The 19031-nt window shown below is 44.6% G+C and overlaps 1 protein-coding gene across 7 annotated transcripts in view; it reads right to left on the bottom strand.

Annotated features, from left to right (window-relative positions):
* LOC6534361 (RNA-binding protein Musashi homolog Rbp6) overlaps positions 1-19031 on the bottom strand; it is a 178170-nt gene that overhangs the window by 73115 nt on the left and 86024 nt on the right. Inside the window, exon 1 of one of the 7 annotated variants that reach the window (XM_015195100.2) lies at positions 9030-9926. The exons of the other annotated variants lie outside the window; for them this stretch is intronic. The gene's annotated coding sequence lies outside the window, so the exon portion shown is untranslated. Of the gene's footprint in view, positions 1-9029; positions 9927-19031 lie in introns of those variants that run through there. 7 annotated transcript variants of the gene reach the window in all.

Raw genomic sequence — 19031 nt, 5'->3', positions numbered from 1 at the left:
AAACACATGCGACGGCGAAGCCCCACAATGCCACGCCCCCTCCAGCTGCCAACAGCCGCCCGCCGCCCGTCGCCCCCTCCCTTTCAGAGAGTCAGCCCAACGCGGCTCAAGTATTTTGCATTGCTAAGCAGAAATTATAAATCAGGGCAATTGTTGAAGATTTGCAGCCCGCACAACTAAACGGGATGGCAGGCGCAGGCGAATGAGAACCGGAATGAAAATGGAAATGGGAACGGTAAAGGGACTAGCGGGGCGGGGCGGGCAAGGGGGAGCGGTAAGGGGAAACGGTAGGGGGGAGAGGGGGGTCCTGGGATTGCGGCACGCACGCCTCGCTGGTTTCCCGGTACATGGCCGCTTCTGCTGCTGCTTCTGCTTCTGCTGCTGTTGTTGACTAACTGACTGGCTAAGTGACTGACTGACTCGCTGTGCTGTCTGCCCTGCACTCGAATAAAAATACCCATCTAAACGAACAAAAATGTTAGTTAAATACAACACACAACACAGTGAAATACAATATGTCGTAGACAATAAAGAAATATTCTATACATAAATAGAAATGTGCACTACATTGTGTAGTGAGTATCCCATTTATCTATCTAAATATTAAAGATAAAATAATTTTATATCCAATTCGAGACTATTATTTAATAGTTTGCTGTTAACTCATGAACTTGAACATGATTTGAAGATTTTTTCCAGAAATTTGTGTTGCTTGCAGGCAACAAACAGTGAACAAGAAATTCAGAACCAGCTATGAATGTTTTGGCGAGTGCTTTTTTTTCGGGGCCTCGTCTGATGAACGTGCACAGGCAGTCAAATATTTTGCAAGGACGAACGTGGAAAAATAAATAAAAAATTCCCACAAAAATGAATTTAACAATATGAAAGCAGACGCGGTAAGCAGGGAGCAGGGATGTGGAGCCAGAGAACTGAAATCATAATTTAATTTAACGTATTTTTCGTTGCCAAAAGACAAGACGGGAATCACACACACACACACACTAGTGCAGGGAAGAGCGACAAAAACAACAGATGGCAGGATGGCGGGATGGGGAGAGATTGGAAAGCAGAACTCTGGGGCAGATTCGGATCCAGAGAGTCACAATCAGCGGCAGGAACAGAAGTCCTGCTGCCAGACAGACTAAGAGCAGCGGAAATAACACGCTCCGCAGCGCCGTTTAAAAGTGTAAAAGCCGTCAAGAAAAAGCTAAAAAAAACAGCAGAAAAAAAATGGAGAAGGCAGCTGAAGGAAACAGTCGCGAGTTTTTCCATTCGCCTCGCTCATGGTATGAGTCACCTTGGTAATAGAATCGCAGCGCGTTTTGCCTGGATTTTAATTTTAGTAATGGAAGACAATGGCAGACAGCGGAGATGTGGAGAGACAAATAAGCTTAGCCAGCAATGCAGCATCGCAAGGAGAGTAAAGATGATAAGGCGGAGGGCAGCCGTAAGATTTTGCCAGATTTATTGCGCCACGTTGCAGTTTGAAGTTGTCGAGACGAATAAATCTATCCGCAGCGCAGAGGGCAAATTTACACATGATTGTTATTATTTAATGCTGTTGTTGTAGCTGCTGCTGCTGCTGCTGCTGTCATGCGGTTTTTTAAACGATTTTTATTAGTGGAAAGGAAGAGCGGAAAACGGAAATAACAGCCACGCGCCGTAAAGTAGACAACACATTCCGCACACACTGCTTTCTCCTCACTTTCCCCTCCCCACTTTTCCCACTTTCCCCACTTTTCCCCGCCTTCTCCAGCGTTTTCCGGGCACGACATGCAATAAATGCATTTTGCATGGTGTGCACGTAAATGACCGCCGACGATTTAAATTGTTACGCTGTGGCCGGCCGAGCGTTGTCTGCCATCAAAATGCATTACGTATACGCAATAAAAATTACGTATACGCCACCGAGTGTGTGCGTCGCACGGGGGAGTGACTGCATTTTATGCGTGCCGCGCATTATCATTTAACATTTCCGGTTCTGTTCTGTTCTGTTCGGTTCGGTTTGGTACGGTTCACGAGGTCCTTTTGGGTGGCTGTAACAATCGGCTAAATAGTTTATTGTGTGTGCGAGTTTGGAATGATGAAATGATGGAATGATGGCAGGGGCCATCGATTGATTGGCAATTGAAATGCGCGGAGAGCGTGCGACCGGGAGTAAATCATGGTGAATTATGCAATTATAACGATCATCTGGGATTAAATAGGTAATTGATTTTTCAACATGCCTTTTAAATCACTCCGTGCCCTGCTTCTCATTTTCCATTCCATTTCCATCTCAATTTCTCGTGCCACGACATTTGGGTAAATATTTACCCTACATTCGCTACCTTTTGGCATTTTTCATCGCTGGACTAAAAAATTGCAGTCGTTCGGCTCTGTCAACTAATCATACAGAAAGCATTTCGCCAGCAACCCGACCACCGACAGTTGACCAAGCAGCTCGGGCACAATAATTTTGTAAATTATTGCGCATACGCCGAGTGTGTTTGTCAACGCAAAATAAAAACGTCAGACCGAAAACTTGTAAGCATATTTTCCTCTGGGGATCGCCGCGGTTCATCTCAGGCTTGAGCCAAAGCCCCAGCTCATTTCCAGCTCAAATAAGCGTAAGTAAATTTGTAAGACAAACAAGCAGGGGGACAAGAAAAACAAAAAACAGAGACCTGCTGTTGACGACGCCACCAGCAGCATCAGCAGGTGGAGCCGTGGAGTGGGGCAGCTGCAGGTGGACAGGTGTACTGATGCCCGGGCAGCCCTCGAGGAGAGTCTGGCCTGTGTCGCTCATCAGGAGCACCTCCCCAGCTACCCCACTATACAGCTACCCAACTCCCAAGCTCTCGAGCTCCAAAGCCAAGTCAGTCCAAACAGCTCCGGGCACCAGAGAAAGACAGAGAAAAATGAATAGCTGTGGAGCCTCTGGTCCGGGGCAATATTCATTCCGGTGGCAAACAAACACGCAGAAGCAACAATGGTCACAACAGCACAGCACACAGGGAAAAAGAAAAGGTCCTGAATGGAAAACAGGGGACAGTTAAGCCTCATCTTTAATTAAATCTAATGAAAAGTTGAGAACGCAGGAAAAACAGTAAACAACAGATGTGAAACATATGTTCAGGTTTAATTTAAGGATATCAGTTTCAGACTGCTTAGAGCTTTAAATTGCATTTATTTTTAAAAGAAGAAACCGTAGAGTTTTCAGTCTTTTTTTTCAAATTTTCAGTAGCTAACAATTTCTAAAATATCACAGCATATATCGCAACTATCAACATTCAATCGCCCTGGCAAGAAATATAAGAAAAGTATCCAATTTATTATTAGAAAGTGGAAGCAATAGAAAATTGATCAAGGTATTGTCAAATAGGAGTTGAAAAAGAACTTCCATCCACTTAACTTTATAAAAATCAATCTTTGCGGACTGTTGTAAGCCCAACGAACTGGTTCTCCAGAGAAGTCCGTGTTTTTTTGCTCACTGCAGAAGACAACAACAATAAGCTCACTAACGCCTCGGACGCTGCCATTTGTGGCACGCCCCGCCACGCCCACCGCCACCCACTAACCTAGCGCCCCCTCAAGTTAGTTGATGAACTTCGTGTTCAAGTTGTAGCACAAGAGTTGACGCCTCGCAGCCAAAAACTGCGACTGCTGCTGTTGATGGCCTCGCATCTGGCTGGGTGGCTGCTGTGTGGGAAATGGGGGCGGGGATGGGGCGTGGGGCGTGGGGCAGAGAGAAAAAGTGGGGGAAAAGCCGCCGCCAGCTGTAACACTGATAGCAATTCCAAGAGACAACAACGGGCGCCGTGAAAACTCCTGAGCAGCTCTTTGCTTTTCGTGAGTTCTTGTTTTTCTTTTAGTTTATTTTACTTTCGTGTGCCGTGGCGGCGTTGGCGTCGGCGTCGGCGTCGGCATCTTCACTTTGGTTTGATTTTATTATGTTTTTCTTTGGGACCGCACTGGCCCCCATTTTCCAGCCCACCGCCCCGCCTCCTGGGCACCCAATTTTCCCTGGCCACATGCTGCCAAGAGTTCTCTTTGCTTGTATTTGACTTGGACTCGGCGACCTTTGGAGAGGTTGAGCAGGTTGAAAAACAGTAGAGGCAGCAGCAGGAAAAGCAGCAGCATCCCGAGCCCCGTTACAATATCAAGTTAATTGTTTGAAATAAGTGTTGCCCCACCCACGCCCACCCGCCGCTTTTCTTTTTCACCCTGATTTTCCACTTCCCACAAGGCCCCGTTTGTTCTATCTTGTTGCTGATGTTGCGGTTTCTTTTGTGCCGCCTTTGGAAACTACCCACATTTATAGTGTTGTGGTCGAAGCTTCTCGCTTTTCCTCAGCTGGTTGTCAACGCCAGCCACAGCCCCAAGTTTCCCAGTTTTTCCCCCGAATTTTCTCCTCGCCCCTCTCCCACATTTTTCCACCCTTCTGCTGTTTTTGAACTTTTTCGTATTCGCATCTCTTTGCCTGTTTTTACTTTGACTGACTCTCGCCTCGGAGTCTCAATGTTTGGAGTGCACTTTACCCGGCCAACTTGAAATGAATCTAATAACTTGGCCCACACACACACACACACACAGACACGCATAGATTGGGAGCAAAAACAATGCCCTGAAAATACTTTTTTTTTTTGGGGAGAAAAGATTGTTGAAAAGCGGATTTTGTTTTGCAAGTTGCTCGAGTGCTTCGGCGGTTTCTTTTCCACTCCACACTTTCCGCATTGTTCGCTGGCAATTCAAATATTTTACTTGAGGAATTTCCCGATCCCGATCCCAAGTCGAACCGAACCGGTTATAAGTTTGCAGCCCTCCAATGTTAACAGCTCTATTAGTTCAATTTATTTGTCTGGCATGAAGGGCATGGGAGGGGGAAAAACAACAATTTTCCGGGCACCAAAAAAGGAGACAGAACGCAGTGACATTGCCAAAGACAAAAGTGGGCGGGGCGCAGGAATTCAGCTTGATTGTGTTTGCAATTTCATAAAATAACAATTCGCCAGCGCCTTGGCATCTTTCATCCTTGTTATTGGCGCCCTGATTGCCGCCGGCGGTTGTCGCTTTTCCTGGCTTTTCCGCAGGATTCAAGTGGAATGGAATGCGTTCGTAAATAGCTGGCAAGGTGTGGGCCCGGCATCCGACTTCTCCATCTCCATCTCCACCTCCATCCACATCCACATCCGCATCTCCATCCCCATCCGCATCGCAATATTCATCACCATTCCCATTCCCACTCCCAACCGCATACCCATCCCATTGCAGAACCCAAATGCGATGGTGGAAAGTCAGGTTCCCGCTCCTGGGGCATGCCAAATTCAATTCACACAAAATACCCGTAATTCAACACCCCACGGATGGAGATGAATATGCCACTCCACTGACTGATTGCTTTTGCCTCCAAAACAAACTCCCCCAGGGCGCTTAGAAATGAGTTAAACCAAAGCTGCCATCCGCTCAAGTTTTCCTCGTTTTCCACGATTTTCCTCAATTTTGCTCGCCTTCCTCGATGACTTTCCCATGTCTGAGATTTCAGCAGCACAGCAGCGACATCTCAAGCGACTCGTTGACATATTTGTATTGTATTCAATCGATGAATTTCTGCAGCTTCTTCGCCGCATGGCCCATAAGGGAAAATGACTTATTTTGCTTACGCACACATTGAACAAGTCCTCAAGCAGCAGCTTGCCATCCTGCCATCCTGGCATCCAAGTATCCTGGCATCCTGGCATCCTGTGCGGGTCTTGATTGCTCTCCCGCCTTTCCATTCCTTCGGATTCTGTCCCACTCTTCTTACTATACGCGTCAAAATTTTGTATCCGAAAGACTTTTATAAAATCTAGATTTATATGTTACTAACAAGTTCTGCCCTACAATTTTTTTCCTTTGCTTGCCAAAATGGCAGATATTTAACCTTACTTTATTATTTATCATTAAATATTTTTTTTTAAACTTGAAAGTATAAACTCCAACATCTTAAAATATCCTTATAATTACTTTTTAATTTGATAACTTTTAATTTAGCTTAAGTTTGAATCCATTTTGGCTATCCAGTGCTAAACTATTAATGTCAAGAGAAGGTATATTTTCATTTTTCTCTTGTGTATGCTTTGACATTCGTCTTGTTTCGGCTCCTGTTTCCGTTTTCCAGCGGAAAAGTTTGCGCTACACATTTTTTACTTCGCTGACTGTCGACATTCGTGTTGATATTAAAATTTTAATAAACCCCTGCACGTTGACTGGGGGAATCTTCAGCTGGTCCTTCTTTTCGAGCAGCTCCTGCTGGTGCTCCTTCCCCTTCTGCCTCTCCGCCCCCTGGTTTTTTTCTTTTGCTCCCCCGCCGTTTTCCGCGCTTTTCCCAGCTTGTTGCACTTGACGGAAACGCGTCAGTTGGGCGCGCTCACATTTCCCCGCCACTTGCCCCACCGAGCTCCCAATTGGTTTGGCACAACGCACATTTTCATGCGGCGACGAGACGAAAAACGAAAACGCCATAATGCTGGAATTGCCATATACTATACACACTCGTACACACTCGTACACACACTGGCGTACTTGTACACTGGGGTCCCAGCTGGCTGACGGCAATGATTTCTTTCGGCTCCACGTGAAACATGTTGATAAATCAAATCCCAGGCCCCAGTCAATGCCAATGCCAATTTGGTTGACAATTGCTTTTTTTTATTTTTTTTTTTTCTTTTTTTCGCTTTTTCCCGCATGAATGACAGCTAATTGCTGGGCGGTAGGAGGGTTTTTTTTGGGCCCTCCACTGCTCTGCACTTTGCAAAACTACAGCAAGCTGCAACTTTAAGCCCTTTTCAAAGACCAACTGAACAGGCTTCCGTGTCAGGCAAAAGCCAGACATTTGTAATCCATGTAGCTGTCTCCGGAATTGGCTTTGCGGCATCGGACAATTCACAGAAAAGGCCGGCTGAAGCCCTAAGCGCGTTGCCCGGAATGGAATCAAATAAAATAGTTAGTAAATAATAAAACAGTCGAGCACTGGATTCGGGCTTTCGAGGATTTTCGAGTGGAATAGGGACTTTTAATGCCCGCTTAGGCTGCCGCTTGCCGCTTGCCGCTTTCCGCTTTTATGGCCAATGGCAATAGACGAAAATTTTATTATAGAAAACGTCTTTGGGCTTTGAGCCGCAGGCAGTCAACAAACCATTAAACTCAAGTGTTTACCACAAGCCCGAGTCACTAGACACAAATCTAAAATGGCAGTTAGACAACTCGAGCGATGTGGGCCAGCGGCTAATGTGGTTACCAGGATGGGTTTGGATGGGCTCCTAGGTGAGCAAAGTCCTGCGGAGTCCTCGATCTCGTGGCTAAGTGCTTCGAGCTGAGCAATTTGAGTGCTTGATGGCGAATTTATTGCCAAACAGACGAAAGACGCTTATGGTTTAAACTGAGTTCGGGAGATGTTCCACAGTGCGTAACTTTATGGCTTAAAGAAAGCCAGTAGTTTCAAGTTCTCCAGTGGGAATGTTCTTTATTGCCCAGATACCACATCTTAAATATTTGGCTTTAGAGGTTTAAAAAGCTTATTCAAATATATTAAGTATTGTTCTAACTCCTTGTGGAACCCTCCGAATGAAATACAATGTAGGAAGTATTTTAGTATTTCAAAGTAGCCGCCAATGGCTTTTTCATCAGCTCAAATGAAGCCATTGGCCGATTGAAACATTCATGAGCAAAAAAGTTGATGGCCGCACGGACTGCTCATCAGAAGTTCTAACCAAGTTGAAACCGCACTATAAATATATTTCAACTTATTTATGACCACTTTTCGATGAGCGCTTATTCGCGTTTACAGCCGGGTTGTAAAATTTATGAGCCAAGGGGTCAGAGGTCGTGGATCTGGATCAGTATCAGTATCAGAGCAGAGAGACACGCGAATTGCGATGCCGCGTTTATTTTCCTGGTGCGTAATTATTTTTATGACATTTTCCCCTGCCTTTTTTGTGAGTTAGAGGTGTGGGCCAGATAGCCGGTGATACGAAAGTATGGGCTATATGGCGAAGGTCCTTTTGTCGGGCAACCGTGTTGAAGTGTTGGCGTTTGCCAAACAAATTAAAAGCAAATTATAACGAAGCAACGAAAATGGAACGAAACGAAACGATATTATCAGGCAGTGAGGACACAAACTACATTTTAGACTCCGGCCGAAGGAGGACTTCGAGGATTCCCCCTCACTGATGATGGTCGTTGGAATTTTAATTTCTGTGTTGTGCTTTTCACTCGGGCAATGCCACTTAAAGCGATTTACTTGCAAATCTTGGTAATGGATGGCAGGCAAGGTGAGAAACGTGCCCGAGGACCAGAAGTCCTGCGGAGGGTGCGAAACGTGCCTGACGTTGGACATAAATTAATTTATTGCGTGCGCGCCTGGCCAAGAAAACAAAAAAACCAACACAAAAAAAAAGGAAAAATAACAGAAAAAATGGGAAAAGCGCTAAGAACAAAAAAAATTGAAGAAGGAAGGAAAACAAAAACAAACGACGCGATTCGTTGAATTGTTTGAGCTGCCAGCATAAAAATAATTCATTGCATACTTCTTGTTGGGACGAGGCCCAAAACTTTCATTAAATAGCATTAATAATAAAGAGATGATGGTGGCATTTAGGGGGTATTTAGATATTTAGGGGACTTCTAATGAGCTACCTTAGTGGCTTGCTTTGAGTATTATACGTATTTGGTGAAGGTGAACGTAATTAAATCTAAATGTTTGCAGTTTGTCCTTCATTAATGAATTGCGACAGTTTATTTACTTCATTCTTCAAGATTGTCGTCATTTTGTATTGAATACAAATATTTGTCAGTAGTTAGCTAATATTTATAAAATATCGAGAGGCAAAGAGGAAGTTGTTTTACAAAACTTGAATCTATTTATTATTTCTTGAAAATCCCTTTGGTAACCATCGATAGTGAATGATTATAGGTTTGCAGAATAGATATTGCGTGTTTTCTTGGGCTGCATTTGCATTTTCGCAGCACTTAGAGGGAAACTTATGCACTTGGCTATTTGAGGCACTTACAACGAGCTTCTTTGTTGGAATTGTGGCGGCTGCTGTCGTCGACAGCGGCGTGAACGTCGACTGCGGCGGCGGCGGCGGCGCTGCGACGGCGGTCACGGGCGGACTAATTGCTTTAATGGTCGCCTGCGGAAGCGGCGGCTGCTGAAATAACTCCGCTGGCTGCTTCACGTAGAACAGATTTACTCCAAAGTGTGAAATCTTGATGGGTTTTATAGCAACACCTTCGACAGGAAATGGGTGTGTGTGGGCCGACTTAGGTGCGTCGGCTAAGTTGGCTAAGATCGGCTGGCTGGCTGATCTTGGCTATATGTGTGTATTGGCTGGGCTTCAATCGTCTGAATGTCTGAATGTCTGCCTGTCTGCTGTAGCGGATTTTCCCTGTTTCGTAGGTTCGTTCACAACTTTTTGAGAAGCTCTAATTTTCGGTTTTTGGGTTGTCAGTATTTCTTGATTGAAATATTTGATTGGTTTATCTGTTTAAACACTACTAAAGCTCAACGTTTGACAGCGCGACAAATGTCCTGCTCCTGATTTCAATTTATGTTTTGGGGGATTGTTGTTGATTGCACTTGAACGCGTTGGTTGCTTAATACACACGGTGACAAAAATCTCAGGACGCGATTGCCGCTTCGTACGGGAGAGTTATCTGTTTGTATTTCTTTTGTGTTTGTTTTTATTTTTGTTTGGAAAGCGGTTTGACTTTGTGTGGATTACTTTCGTGGATTAATTACTTGGCTCGATGACTCGATTTCGATTCGATTCGATTCGATTTCGGTTTCCCTTGGCTGTCGGGGCTGTCGGCTGTTGTGGTTGTAGATTTGGTTTCTTGGTTTCACACTAGGCTACTTGCACGGTTTTAATTTGCTGAGGAACAGAACGCAACGACTGCTGGACTCGCTTGTCTGATAACGACTGAAGGACTCTCGCGAATTGCGTAGGATTTTTAGCAACAGCCGAGCGCAGCGGGATTCTCCTGAGCGTCGCTGCCGGCGTCGCAGTCGCCGTCGCTGCTGTTGCTGTTGCCAGTGCCATTCCCGTTGCCTTACCGCCGCTTTCCTTGCCGGCGCAGAAGCATTACAACAGCGGAAGTGGCTAACAGAGAGAGCGAGCAGGACAACGGACCGGAGAGAGCGAGTGAGAGCGCAGGATGCACCCCCACACGGAGTGGAGCTCTGTTAACTGCCAGCCCACATAGCAGCCAGGGTTGTCGAGCTGCGCCACTTTTCCAGGTTAGCACAGGCACAGGCACAGGCCGTAGGAGTGGAATCCTTATAAGTTTGGGAGGGGAAGAGCGAGGCAAATGCATCAGAAAATTCCCAAAAATGAATGAAAAGTTGTCCCCACTAATAGTCTCCTTACTTTCACCACGAAAGTGTGGTTGCGTACTTTCAGGATCGATTTCATTCTTGATAATGAGTACACTAAAGACGGTTCTGATAGAAAGCAAGTTGAAATGTGAGTATTTTAAATTTGTTTATTGGCACAAAATGCAACTGGCAGCTCCTTCAAATATTCCTAATAGAATTATTGACCAATAAAAGATGCTAAACTAGTTATCTTATTATGATCAGAAACAATCGTTTTAATTTTTTTATAAAGAGCCAGTAACGTTACTAATTTGAAAGCATTAACATTTACTTTCCCCTTTCCACGAAACTTTTACCTACTATGTTGCAACCGAAAGCAAACAAATAAACAACAAAAATTGGACATTCGCAGAACATTCACTTTCAGCAGGAGAAATATTTTAACAGCGCTCGAGAGAAACCTTTGTATTGCAACAGTACGAGAGAGGAAGGAATGAAAGGGCTTTCTCTCCAGCTCTCCGAGAGAGAGGGCAAAAGCGAGAGAGAACATAGCGCTCCACGCGCGTCATTGTTGCACCTTTATGTTTGTTTTCGTGGGTGGCCCGCGCTCGCTGGAGAGAGGGACGAAAGAGGAGCAAGGACGAAGGAAAGGAGCAGAGTGCGGAAGGGAGGGAGCAAGAGAGACGGGGAGACGATGGCGCAAACAAACAACAATAGCGATTCGAGTCGGCAGAATGTCCATGTAACCTCTGCAGAGGGTGTCGCTGATGTCCCGATGATTATGTTGATGAATAAGGATAATGCCGATGTAGCTAGGTGAGTCTTAACCCTTTGTCCTAGAAATGTGGCATTTAGGGTAAGAAAGTGAGCAAATCGTACATTTACAGGTTTACTGATTTAAGGCTCTTTTCACCATTTCTATTTAAAAGATTTAACAAGCATAAGCTTTTCAGTACTTAGTGGCAATCTTTAATAATTATTACAAATGAATTTTCATTGACAACTGGGATTGCACTTACTACTCGTAGAATTAGAAATCACTGCATGTGAAGGCACTTAATTGATAACTTATGCCTATATCGATTTAATAGGATTAATTATTATATTATGCCCATATAGTGGCCACTATCTTCGTGCCGTTATCATCAGCTTGAAAATCGCATCCAAGTGAACGAACATCAAAGACTTTTCGTCTCTCAGCCTCATTACAATCCTCCACGTAAGTATCCTTCCTGGTTGTCTCTTCATCATCGGCATCTGTATCTGCATCATCATCGCCATTGCCATCGCCATCGTCATCATCATCATCATGGGCAAAGTTGTCCTGGTCGTTCCCGTTCTCCTCCATTGTTGTTCGTCGTGTGTCTCGTGCGTTGGTGAAAGTGTCAACTTGACATTGCCTGGAGTGCACGCGCCACCGCTCTCTCTCGCGAGCACACACACCTACACCCACACACGCGTGTATGCATGTATTTGAGAGCTCTCCATCGGACACACACACTCACTCACACACACAGTGACAGCTACATCCTTACAATCCGCTTGCGTCAAATATTTTGTTGGCCCGGGGCAATTGTTGTTGCTCCTCGCTGACAAGCGAATATTGCTCGCAGCTGGGAATTTTGCTCTCGCCGAATAAGCATTCACTTCCGCTCTCTGCCTCTCTCACTGGCTACCGCTATTTTGCGCTCTCCCGCTTCTCGCGCTCTCGGCGCAAACTCGGAGAAAGCATTTCCCCTGGCTCCGAAGGAAAAGCGGCAGCGCGGTCGGCGGCGACAGAGGCTGCTGCCATGGCAGCTTTATCAGTGCCATGAAATGTTGTTCCCGGAAAATAACCCAAAGGAAATGCTGCACACGCACACACTAACACACACACACACACACACCCGCGCAGAGCGCCATGTGTGCGAGTGTGTGTGTGCAACCAGCAGCAGCAATAACTGTGTACATGTAAATCCTGGTTTGTTTCATTTGCCGATTTGGAGCACCGTCCTCCGCAGCGCCCCGCTCATCCGATCTCCCCGCGCCGAAAAGCCCGCCGGCACTAACTTTGTACGCTTGATGATGATAATAATGTTGCCCCTTGCCAGGCGCACTGAGAGAAAAATCACGCCACTTGGAAATCAATCAGGTCGGGGCATTCTTTGGTTCTAACAATGGAATGTTACAGCTGTAGTGGCTTTGCTTCATGTACAGAGCTAGTCAATCATAGTTAAATAAACTTAGTGGAGTTACTTGTACCATTAAACCCTTTTAAAGTTGTAGAACTTTAGATAGGTGTCCTTTAAAATCGTCATGTATCTGTTTCTCCCTGTGTATCAAACGAACCGTGCCCAAGCCAAGTCAACCCAACAGCAATCCCAATAGCAAACCCCAACCCAGAATCAAACCCAAACTCGACCCAAAACCCAGAACTCCAGCCCATGCCAATCCAATGCCAATCCAATCGCACGGCCACACCAGACATCGTCTATGGAAATTCGCATGCCGATTTTCGAGCGATTGCAATTGATTTGTAATGTATTTCATTGTTGTGCCAGTGTGTGTGTATGATACAGAGAGACGGTGATGGTGAGGGGTATAAAATTTCTATTGATTATTTATATTGCCTTTGTTCGCCGCTCGTCGCTTTGTTCGCCATCTAATGATAGCTATGGGGGCATTAAAAATGTCATATACAATAGTTTTTGTTGCCAACTAGCCAAAAGCATATAAAGCAGGACTTAAAGACCAGGAAGTGGACCAAGTGGCAGGTGCATGGCCAGGGATAAATTGTAAACTTGGCCGCATAACGCCGCCAGGACACGCAGCAAAAATGGGAAATGGGAAATGGCAAATAGGAAAATGGGAGCGGAGAGGCGGCTATCAGCTGGGGAATTGGCATGTGTACAAGTCAATTATGGGTCAAAATCCACACAGGAGTTGAGTTGACTGGAGTTTAGTCGAATCGAGCTGGGTTGAGTGGCAAACACTCGAAGCTGACGCCAATGCCGTTGCTTTCCTTATCCTTAGCTTTTCTTTGCCTTTCCTCGCTTTTCTGCCACCGGGTTTCCTTTGCCTCAGCTTTAGATTCGGCTTCTTAGCGCAGCTCAACGCACATTTTTATGAGTTCATTCGCTGCGCTCCTTTTTATACTCGCTTTAAGGACAACGCAGGGTATATGAGGTGTATAACGACCACACAATTTTTGCTAATTCCGGCAACTAGGAGTGATAGGGGCAACAATGTTAGTAATCTTCCATTCTTAAATCCTTTTCATATCCTTAGAAGCGCAGAAACAAGAACTGTAAAAACTTGATGCTCACATTGTGTAAAGTATAGTTTTTGTTCAAAAATGAATTCATAAATATACATTTTATAACTTTTTATTAAAGGGGAAACATTCAACTAAACTGCAAGTTATTTAGTCAATGTTCTAATTTGGCAATAAATTAATTAAAACTTATAACTCTTCACTTAAAGGTAGTTATATTTACCTTATATAGTTTGGAAAACTTATGGAAAATGGTCATTTAATCTATTTAAAAATTGTTAAAGGAATTTAATTCCGAGCTTTGTCATTTGTGTGGCTCTACATGTTTCATTGTGGTCAGTTATAATTACAAAACGTTAACAACATTCGCATAGGGGTATATTTTTTCGCACAGATTCCATGAATTGATTTCGACTTATTTATGGTTATTGATATTGACAGTACTGCTGCTGCCGAGTATCCTGCAGTTGGGGAAATAGAAAAAAACATAATACAATTCTTAATTTGAGTTCTTTTTTGATATCGCTTCAAGACGTGTGCGAGATGAAAGGAGGCGAGTAAGAAACGGGGGTTTCGGCTAAAGTGGTCGGGGTAAGCTGAACCATCAGCCATTGGCCATTGCAAATGAAACATGTTTGGCTTTATCGCATTTATTGACGACTCCGCCGGGACGTTTTGGTTGCCTTCCTCCACGGCCACCGAAGCCAGATCAAACAAAGCCACATGGGAGGCGGTGAGGGGATGCCCCTCGAATTGCGCTATCGAGCAGCGGCAAACAGACTTATAAAAACATTAGTTTATGTGCATGTGTGTGGGGCAGATTTAAGCGGAAATGGGCAAACTGAAATCACTAAGAAAAGCATTCATAGATAACCAGAGGAGCGTGATGCATGTGAATATGATGAACCGTGAAACTTGCAAAACATATTGAAATAAAATTGCTTATCGAACGAAGTTTTAGAATACTGTTGAGCTGAATATTTAAGAAAACTTGAAGAAAAATGTAACTTCATGTTTAGTCAGGGTTAGTTTCTATAAATTTGGAAGTCAGCTTTAGGTGGGTCTAAAAATCTGAAAGTTAAGCTAGAAAATCTAGCAGGTTATGGCTCGAACTGTGACTGCATTTAATAGCAAAATATGAATAAGTTATGCCCGAACCACTGCGAAATCCTCGCTGGATGTCCGGTCGCTTTTAAGCATTCCACTTGTTAAGAGCTTACGCCGCGCACTTGGCTTTAAGCCACGCCAACAAATGCCACTTCATTCGGCTGATATTTGTGGTCGACACACATACACATACACACACACACGCACAGACACCAGCACACAGCGAAAATAGCAAAATCACACACATCCTTTTACCATCAATTCTCTAAGCAACAAACAAACACACGCACAAAAATATAAAGAGGGGCACGGAGCAGGAGATGCGGCAACACGCAAAGCTCTTTTCACTACAAAACGGAAGTACATAGAACCAGGAACAGCCCAAGCGGAGGAAAGCGGTGGAAAACCAGGGGAAAACCAGGGGGAAAAGCGGGCCAACACACTCGCATACCGCCACAAGCTTAGAGCAAAATACTGTGGCAGAAACTACACACCATCGCAGGGGGCAACTGGAAACAGGAGCGCACGAGTTATTCATTCTATCGTAAAATAGGTGAGCTGGCAAGCTGGCGAGTGTGGAAAAAACAAGCGCCAACGCTCTGGTCAACGGATAACAAAACATAAATAATAACGACAGCGCACAGTCAGGATGCCCAAGGATGCTGGGGAGAACGTAGGTACATATACCATATAAGGCGGGGTAGCTGGTGCGCCACCTACTGGCTACTGGCCGAAACCCGATCGCCACACATTCAGTAAAAATCATATTCAGCAGTAACATTAGCCGCAAAATTAATTAAGTCATTTCGATTGGGATATGCAATCTCCAAACATTTCTGTTTAATAAACGAAAATGTATTCCTTTTATTTGGATGGCATTCGAAATGATTGTTTTGTATATGATGAATCAAAGGAATCCAACATTGCTGTGACCAATCGAACAGATATATATTTCCGTCAATGGCCTTCTTTTCTTTTTTGATTCCTCCGCAAAATTCTTTTCTTTATTCTTTTAAAACTGGAGTATAGAGAATATAAACTATCCAAGTGTAAAATTATTCTTCAATAAAATGTGCTTTTGTTATTTAAATAATATTTATTTAAAGTAAAATGGGTTTAATTAAAGTATTTAATTAGGCCATACCAAAATGCGATATTAAAGGACCAAGTAAGAAGTCAAAATACAAATAAAATAAGATAAACTCCGACTTGAAACTGGTTAAAGATGGCTCTATTCAGCAGCCAAATATCCCCGTTCCGGGCTCCGTTCAATTGAAATGGAAAACGCTTTCGGCCCGGCTTGCCTTCCTGGAATATCCTTAATCGCCCTGTCCTATCGGTTTCCTGTGAGCCAGAACAAAAGCAACCGAAAACCGACCGGACAAGGGCCGAAAAATGGGAGGCAGGATAAGAATAAATCCCCCACAAGGGTACGAGAATAATGTGAATGTGAACGCGCATATAACTCATTTATTCATTTACTATACTCGTATATGGCAGCAGTAAAAGTTGTGGGCAAGGAACACGGCAATTTTGTGAGAACTTACGAGAATATGAAAACATTTAAAGGGAATGGCGAGCTTCAAAACTCTGCGCATTCCCCCGGTAAATAAATATATTAAGGGAATTTCGGTGCTTGCGTGTATTGAGGCTTGCGTTTGATTTAATAGTTTATTAAGATAGGAGCACCAAGTGCAGATTACGGCGGGCAAATTTGCTCTGCGGTCCGCTCGCCACCCCCCAGAGTTTCCCCACCACCCTCGAGGCACCCGAAACCACCACCACCACCACCACCTCGCACTATTACCGCCCCCCAGAAAACCCGGCAAGACACTTAAATGCGACGACCACTGGATTTTGGCTGTGGTTTATGGGCTTGAGCCGGGGCAAAAATAGATTTCGGGTTTCTTGCCTTCAAAGGAGTCGGGGGCAAATGCGAGATTCTGGCCCAGTATTTAGTTACACCACTAGTTTGGTTGCGAAACTGTTGAATTCGATGGATTTCGCGCGAGTAAAGTCCGCTGGAGCGTGCCTCCTCAATCAATGCAATTACTTTATACGCCCGTTTAGTATTTACACCGCTTTTCATTTGGTATTGACACAGTGCTTATGTGCATTTATCTCGTTTCTTTGCGCCAGTAACTGATTCATTTTCATTGCCAATTTGTTGCGCTCGGCAACACGGGCACGGGCACGGGCACGGGCACGGGCTCATTTAAAAGGCTCATAAATTAATATTTTCACGCTTTAAATGCCACAACAGGCGTACTACAGGATACCGGGATACAGGATACATAATATACACATTATGGGCTTGTGTGTGTCTGCCTGCTCGCTAGGCGATTAAAATGGCTGTTAATGACAAGTGAACGTTATAAATTACGGCGATGAGGAATTTCTTTTCCTTCCCCCCACCGTCTCGCTGACTGAGAATGGCGATGATGATGAGACCATGGATGGGATGGATGCTGACGGGTTGTATCTGCAGGAGACACTGAAGGCTGCCTAATTATTTAAGATCAAGCGGCGGCGGGGAGATGCCAATGCCAGTGTGCAGAACAATGAAAATTAAGGGCAAAGCCATAGACAAAGTCGCAGCCTCAGCTTCGATCTAATGATGTTGTCTTGGCCTGTTCCACGCCTCGATGTTATTAATGATGGCCTATATGACTACCTACTACCTACCACTACCACTTCCACTCCCACATACATACGCATTCCCTCGGCTGGGAGTTATGTTGGAGTTTTGGGTATCGTTGCCTTTAAATTACGTATACGCCATATTTTCTACCGGCTCTCTCATGCTCGCTGCACTGGGGAAAATGTGTTGAAAAATGCTATTGTCATTTGTTTTATTTAAATTTAAAAGTCTATGTCATCTTTAGATAATCCTGGCAATTAGCAACGGATGCCTTGCATTAACTCATTTTTAAGACATACACTTTAATGTAATCCATATTAAACGGTTTGTATAGTGTGCTTAAAGAACAAGAAATTAATTATTAAATTTTCAGTAAAGCTAATTCCTGAACTGATCACATTTCCCCAAACAGACATTCCTTTATATAGGAATAGTCTTGATTTCCGGTGTAGTTATGCGCTCATTCCATCGCTCGTCCTGTTTAGGCAGCTGTCGGATGTGGTGGGTGGCCGAGGGGTGGTGGTTTGGGGAGGGAGTGGGTGTTAGTGGGAGAAGTGGGCGGTGTGCAGTGAGCGATTGAACCAGCAAACAACAACAACGAAGGCGGCAATAGAGATGATGACGGGGAAGCCAGCACACGGCGAAATCAATGTGTGTGATTTGCCAATTATGTGGGTTATACTGCCAGCGTTATATGTGTGTGTGCGTGTGTGTGTTTCAGAGGGTGTGTAAATGTATGGGGGCTCTTTCCAGAGGGTGCTGTGTGTGCGCCTCGTCATTACCGCTGTTTCCATTTCCGGCAGACAGGCGAGGCTTCGATGTCAATTTCATAAGCAATTTACGCAGACAGCGGGGCGGGGCGAAGGGACATCGAGATCGAGGTGAATCCCATTCGATTTGCCAACTGTTGAGGCCGAAATATATTTTTCGAACGGTGGAAATTTAGTGGCCCCCTAATTAACCAATTTTGCAGGCTCCGTGTCCGGGGAAAAGTTCACACGTACGACCACGGCTTTGTCCTAATTATTGTGCTGCCATAAACAACACAAAGGGCCAAGGCAGAGACAAAAGTAATGGCCACCATAATTCACAGTTACTTATTGTTTATCCGTTCGTTTGGCCCGGCTCAATGTGCCCCATAATTTAACTGGCCCAGCCGAATCTTTCGCCTCCTCCTTCTCCGTTCTTGGTTCTCGGTTCGATTTAATGGCAAAGCCCACAGAAATGTTGCAATGATTCGCATCCTTGAAGCTACCGGCACTCTCTGTGATTTAAATGATGCGAATTAATTTGGAGAATTCTCAACTCCCCCTCGCACAAAGACACACAAGCTCACAAGCGCTCACACTTGCAACCTGTGCAACAATGGAAGGCAGAGAGGATAAGGAATGGAGAGAGGATAAAGCGGTGGAAGGCAGGGAAAACAATTGCCTGGCTGGGGGAAAACAAGAAAACAAGGCCAAGGAAAATCTCAGTGCACATAACCGAAAGCCAAAATCGTGGCCATAACTATGTGCGGCTACCAGAGAGAAGGAAATGGCAAACAGACAAAAAATAAAAACACAGCAAAAAGTGCATGGGGAAAACAAAAGGAAGTGCACAAAACAAAACAATGCAACTCGGGGCCTTTCGATGTGTGAAGAGGGGGGTCCTTCGCCGAGCCGCAGCAGATTGCATAAAAAATAGTTGAAGAG

Source organism: Drosophila yakuba, chromosome 3L, assembly GCF_016746365.2.
Source record: "Drosophila yakuba strain Tai18E2 chromosome 3L, Prin_Dyak_Tai18E2_2.1, whole genome shotgun sequence".
NCBI classification, from domain to species: Eukaryota; Metazoa; Arthropoda; class Insecta; order Diptera; family Drosophilidae; genus Drosophila; species Drosophila yakuba.
This window is presented reverse-complemented; position numbering and strand designations above follow the sequence as displayed.